Source organism: Ylistrum balloti, unplaced genomic scaffold, assembly GCF_031769215.1.
Source record: "Ylistrum balloti isolate Yb309-2 unplaced genomic scaffold, AGI_CSIRO_Ybal_v1 Utg369596, whole genome shotgun sequence".
In the NCBI taxonomy this organism is placed as follows: domain Eukaryota; kingdom Metazoa; phylum Mollusca; class Bivalvia; order Pectinida; family Pectinidae; genus Ylistrum; species Ylistrum balloti.
In genome coordinates, this window is record NW_026781879.1 from 91826 (window position 1) to 99211 (window position 7386).

Genomic DNA, 7386 nt, shown 5'->3' on the forward strand with positions numbered 1-7386 from the left:
TAGTTACTGGTGAGTCTATAACATCAGTGATATCTACTGGTGAGTCTATAACATCAGTGATATCTACTGTTGAGTCTATAACATCAGTGATATCTACTGTTGAGTCTACAACATCAGTGATATCTACTGTTGGGTCTATAACATCAGTGATATCTACTGGTGAGTCTATAACATCAGTGATATCTACTGTTGAGTCTATAATATAAGTGATATCTACTGTTGAGTCTATAACATCAGTGATATCTACTGGTGAGTCTATAACATCAGTGATATCTACTGGTGAGTCTATAACATCAGTGATATCTACTGGTGAGTCTATAACATCAGTGATAGTTACTGGTGAGTCTATAACATCAGTGATATCTACTGGTGAGTCTATAACATCAGTGATATCTACTGGTGAGTCTATAACATCAGTGATATCTACTGGTGGGTCTATAACATCAGTGATAGTTACTGGTGAGTCTATAACATCAGTGATAGTTACTGGTGAGTCTATAACATCAGTGATATCTACTTGTGAGTCTATAACATCAGTGATATCTACTGGTGAGTCTATAACATCAGTGATATCTACTGGTGAGTCTATAACATCAGTGATATCTATAACATCAGTGATATCTACTGGTGAGTCTATAACATCAGTGATATCTACTGGTGAGTCTATAACATCAGTGATATCTACTGGTGAGTCTATAACATCAGTGATATCTACTGGTGAGTCTATAACATCAGTGATATCTATTGTTGGGTCTATAACATCAGTGATATCTACTGGTGAGTCTATAACATCAGTGATATCTACTGGTGAGTCTATAACATCAGTGATATCTACTGGTGAGTCTATAACATCAGTGATATCTACTGTTGAGTCTACAACATCAGTGATATCTACTGTTGAGTCTATAACATCAGTGATATATAAATGTATGGGTCTACAACATCAGTGATATATAAATGTATGGGTCTATAATATCAGTGATATATAAATGTATGGGTCTATAACATCAGTGATAGTTACTGGTGAGTCTATAACATCAGTGATATCTACTGGTGAGTCTATAACATCAGTGATATCTACTGGTGAGTCTATAACATCAGTGATATCTACTGTTGAGTCTACAACATCAGTGATATCTACTGTTGAGTCTATAACATCAGTGATATATAAATGTATGGGTCTACAACATCAGTGATATATAAATGTATGGGTCTATAATATCAGTGATATATAAATGTATGGGTCTATAACATCAGTGATATCTACTGTTGAGTCTATAACATCAGTGAGATATAAATGTATGGGTCTATAACATCAGTGATATATAAATGTATGGGTCTATAACATCAGTGATATCTACTGTTGAGTCTATAACATCAGTGATATATAAATGTATGGGTCTATAACATCAGTGATATATAATGTTGAGTCTATAACATCAGTAATATCTACTGTTGAGTCTATAACATCAGTGATATATAAATGTATGGGTCTATAACATCAGTGATATATAAATGTATGGGTCTATAACATCAGTGATATATAAATGTATGGGTCTATAACATCAGTGATATCTACTGTTGAGTCTATAACATCAGTGATATATAAATGTATGGTCTATAACATCAGTGATATCTACTGTTGAGTCTATAACATCAGTGATATATAAATGTATGGGTCTATAACATCAGTGATATCTACTGTTGAGTCTATAACATCAGTGATATATAAATGTATGGGTCTATAACATCAGTGATATATAAATGTATGGGTCTATAACATCAGTGATATATAAATGTATGGGTCTATAACATCAGTGATATATAAATGTATGGGTCTATAACATCAGTGATATATAAATGTATGGGTCTATAACATCAGTGATATATAAATGTATGGGTCTATAACATCAGTGATATATAAATGTATGGGTCTATAACATCAGTGATATATAAATGTATGGGTCTATAACATCAGTGATATCTACTGTTGAGTCTATAACATCAGTGATATATAAATGTATGGGTCTATAACATCAGTGATATATAAATGTATGGGTCTATAACATCAGTGATATATACTGTTGAGTCTATAACATCAGTGATATATAAATGTATGGGTCTATAACATCAGTGATATCTACTGTTGAGTCTATAACATCAGTGATATATAAATGTATGGGTCTATAACATCAGTGATATCTACTGTTGAGTCTATAACATCAGTGATATATAAATGTATGGGTCTATAACATCAGTGATATCTACTGTTGAGTCTATAACACCAGTGATATATAAATGTATGGGTCTATAACATCAGTGATATATAAATGGATGGGTCTATAACATCAGTGATATATAAATGTATGGGTCTACAACATCAGTGATATATAAATGTATGGGTCTATAACATCAGTGATATCTACTGTTGAGTCTATAACATCAGTGATATATAAATGTATGGGTCTATAACATCAGTGATATCTACTGGTGAGTCTATAACATCAGTGATATCTACTGGTGAGTCTATAACATCAGTGATATCTACTGGTGAGTCTACAACATCAGTGATATCTACTGTTGAGTCTATAACATCAGTGATATATAAATGTATGGGTCTATAACATCAATGATATATAAATGTATGGGTCTATAACATCAGTGATATATAAATGTATGGGTCTACAACATCAGTGATATATAAATGTATGGGTCTATAACATCAGTGATATATAAATGTATGGGTCTACAACATCAGTGATATATAAATGTATGGGTCTATAACATCAATGATATATAAATGTATGGGTCTATAACATCAGTGATATATAAATGTATGGGTCTATAACATCAATGATATATAAATGTATGGGTCTATAACATCAGTGATATATAAATGTATGGGTCTATAACATCAGTGATATATAAATGTATGGGTCTATAACATCAGTGATATATAAATGTATGGGTCTACAACATCAGTGATATATAAATGTATGGGTCTATAACATCAGTGATATATAAATGTATGGGTCTATAACATCAGTGATATATAAATGTATGGGTCTATAACATCAGTGATATCTACTGTTGAGTCTATAACATCAGTGATATATAAATGTATGGGTCTATAACATCAGTGATATCTACTGTTGAGTCTATAACATCAGTGATATCTACTGTTGAGTCTATAACATCAGTGATATATAAATGTATGGGTGTATAACATCAGTGATATATAAATGTATGGGTCTATAATATCAGTGATATATAAATGTATGGGTCTATAACATCAGTGATATATAAATGTATTGGTGTATAACATCAGTGATATATAAATGTATGGGTCTACAACATCAGTGATATATAAATGTATGGGTCTATAACATCAGTGATATCTACTGTTGAGTCTATAACATCAGTGATATATAAATGTATGGGTCTATAACATCAGTGATATATAAATGTATGGGTGTATAACATCAGTGATATATAAATGTATGGGTCTATAACATCAGTGATATATAAATGTATGGGTCTATAACATCAGTGATATATAAATGTATGGGTCTATAACATCAGTGATATATATCTATAACATCAGTGATATATAAATGTATGAGTCTATAACATCAGTGATATATAAATGTATGGGTCTATAACATCAGTGATATATAAATGTATGGGTCTATAACATCAGTGATATCTACTGTTGAGTCTATAACATCAGTGATATATAAATGTATGGGTCTATAACATCAGTGATATATAAATGTATGGGTCTACAACATCAGTGATATATAAATGTATGGGTCTATAACATCAGTGATATCTACTGTTGAGTCTATAACATCAGTGATATATAAATGTATGGGTCTATAACATCAGTGATATATAAATGTATGGGTCTATAACATCAGTGATATCTACTGTTGAGTCTATAACATCAGTGATATATAAATGTATGGGTCTATAACATCAGTGATATCTACTGTTGAGTCTATAACATCAGTGATATATAAATGTATGGGTCTATAACATCAGTGATATCTACTGTTGAGTCTATAACATCAGTGATATATAAATGTATGGGTCTATAACATCAGTGATATATAAATGGATGGGTCTATAACATCAGTGATATCTACTGTTGAGTCTATAACATCAGTGATATATAAATGTATGGTCTATAACATCAGTGATATATAAATGTATGGGTCTATAACATCAGTGATATCTACTGTTGAGTCTATAACATCAGTGATATATAAATGTATGGGTCTATAACATCAGTGATATATAAATGTATGGGTCTATAACATCAATGATATATAAATGTATGGGTCTATAACATCAGTGATATCTACTGTTGAGTCTATAACATCAGTGATATATAAATGTATGGTCTATAACATCAGTGATATATAAATGTATGGGTCTATAACATCAGTGATATATAAATGTATGGGTCTATAATATCAATGTTTTATATATGTATGTGTCTATAACATCAGTGATATCTACTGTTGAGTCTATAACATCAGTGATATATAAATGTATGGTCTATAACATCAGTGATATCTACTGTTGAGTCTATAACATCAGTGATATCTACTGTTGAGTCTATAACATCAGTGATATATAAATGTATGGGTCTACAACATCAGTGATATATAAATGTATGGGTCTATAACATCAGTGATATCTACTGTTGAGTCTATAACATCAGTGATATATAAATGTATGGGTCTATAACATCAGTGATATCTACTGTTGAGTCTATAACATCAGTGATATATAAATGTATGGGTCTATAACATCAGTGATATCTACTGTTGAGTCTATAACATCAGTGATATATAAATGTATGGGTCTATAACATCAGTGATATATAAATGTATGGGTCTATAACATCAGTGATATATAAATGTATGGGTCTATAACATCAGTGATATATAAATGTATGGGTCTATAACATCAGTGATATATAAATGTATGGGTCTATAACATCAGTGATATCTACTGTTGAGTCTATAACATCAGTGATATATAAATGTATGGGTCTATAACATCACTGATATATAAATGTATGGGTCTATAACATCAGTGATATATAAATGTATGGGTATATAACATCAGTGATATCTACTGTTGAGTCTATAACATCAGTGATATATAAATGTATGGGTCTATAACATCAGTGATATATAAATGTATGGGTCTATAACATCAGTGATATATAAATGTATGGGTCTATAACATCAGTGATATATAAATGTATGGGTCTATAACATCAGTGATATATAAATGTATGGTCTATAACATCAGTGATATATAAATGTATGAGTCTATAACATCAGTGATATCTACTGTTGAGTCTATAACATCAGTGATATATAAATGTATGGGTCTATAACATCAGTGATATCTACTGTTGAGTCTATAACATCAGTGATATATAAATGTATGGGTCTATAACATCAGTGATATCTACTGTTGAGTCTATAACATCAGTAATATCTACTGTTGAGTCTATAACATCAGTGATATATAAATGTATGGGTCTATAACATCAGTGATATATAAATGTATGGGTCTATAACATCAGTGATATATAAATGTATGGGTCTATAACATCAGTGATATCTACTGTTGAGTCTATAACATCAGTGATATATAAATGTATGGTCTATAACATCAGTGATATCTACTGTTGAGTCTATAACATCAGTGATATATAAATGTATGGTCTATAACATCAGTGATATCTACTGTTGAGTCTATAACATCAGTGATATCTACTGTTGAGTCTATAACATCAGTGATATCTACTGTTGAGTCTATAACATCAGTGATATATAAATGTATGGGTCTATAACATCAGTGATAGTTACTGGTGAGTCTATAACATCATAGATATCTACTGGTGAGTCTATAACATCAGTGATATCTACTGTTGAGTCTATAACATCAGTGATATATAAATGTATGGGTCTATAACATCAGTGATATATAAATGTATGGGTGGTTGTTATGAAATTGATAATAAACAGGAAGTGTTTTTGACATTTCATGGAGGCTAGCAGTACAGTTATAAAAAGTGAAGTTCTGTTGATGGAGTCATATCCATATCATGTAAAACTGTGTTTGTATCAATGAAACCAAATGCTTCAGTGATGAAATGTCCTATCGGGATCATTTTTCAGAAAATATCAATATCATGTAATATATGTATATATATGTTTGACATTTCAACGCCAGTGACATGTTTGGAACACATATGTAGACCTAAAACTGGTCAATGTAGAGAAACACAACCTCTGATAGAGAGAGAAATAGACTGAGAATAGCTTGATGTGTAAAGGATATAGCGCTGCCTTCAAAATATTTCCTTAAACTGCAAATAATAGTAACATTTTTATATATGTTTTTCTCACAAAATATTGACAACAAACTGTTTATCAGATCAGTCTCAAAAAGGACACAGCTAGGGACCAAGGTAAATCTTTGTACGAGATCTAATAAAGATCCGTCCTATATTTCTCCACAAATAAAAAACTGTCAAAAAATCATCTTTTTTTAATGAATCTAAAAATGGACTGCGCAAGCAGGGCCCAAAGTGAAGACAGTCCATCCAGACATAGGGTAACAATCTATATATATAGCCATTTTGATCTTTTGGATCAGATCATATGAGACGATGCATAACTAGGGACCAAGGGAAACATGAAATTTGATACATTCAAGAAATAGCAGTAACACATATTGTGTAAGGGAAGACAAATGTCTTACCATGTATGAATGGCGATTTGAGCAGCACACAATCTAATGATGGTTGATTGTATAGTTTTGGAGTCTTGTCCATAATTAAACATTAATGACCAATTATGTAGCAAGTAATACATTCCAATATTGATCTACCAAGGAGAACCTGGCAATGAGAAGGAAGGTGGCATTACCACTTGTATAGACTACTTTCAGAAATACCTCTGTACTGTGGACGGAAGAGAGGCAGGTGCGATGTCGAGTAGGGATACATACAGAACATCTTCGGAACGGATGTGACAAGTGTGTTATTACCCTTCATCTCAGTGACATCCAACAAGAACAACATTTCCTTTACATTGGCCGGGTCACTATTACTTATTCTCATACATTTACATAATAACATTACTTTTGTGATGTTTACATGCTTTTTATACATATACATTTGTGATATTGTGATTTTTTCCAGTATATTTTACATATATGTAGTGTGTAGTATTTACAAATATGTTGTTAATGTGTATTATTTATCTGTTATTTATTATTTGTTGTATGATATTTCATCATCATCCTCAAAAGATACTTTACAAACAAATAAGGATGTATTTATTTTTTTAAAAG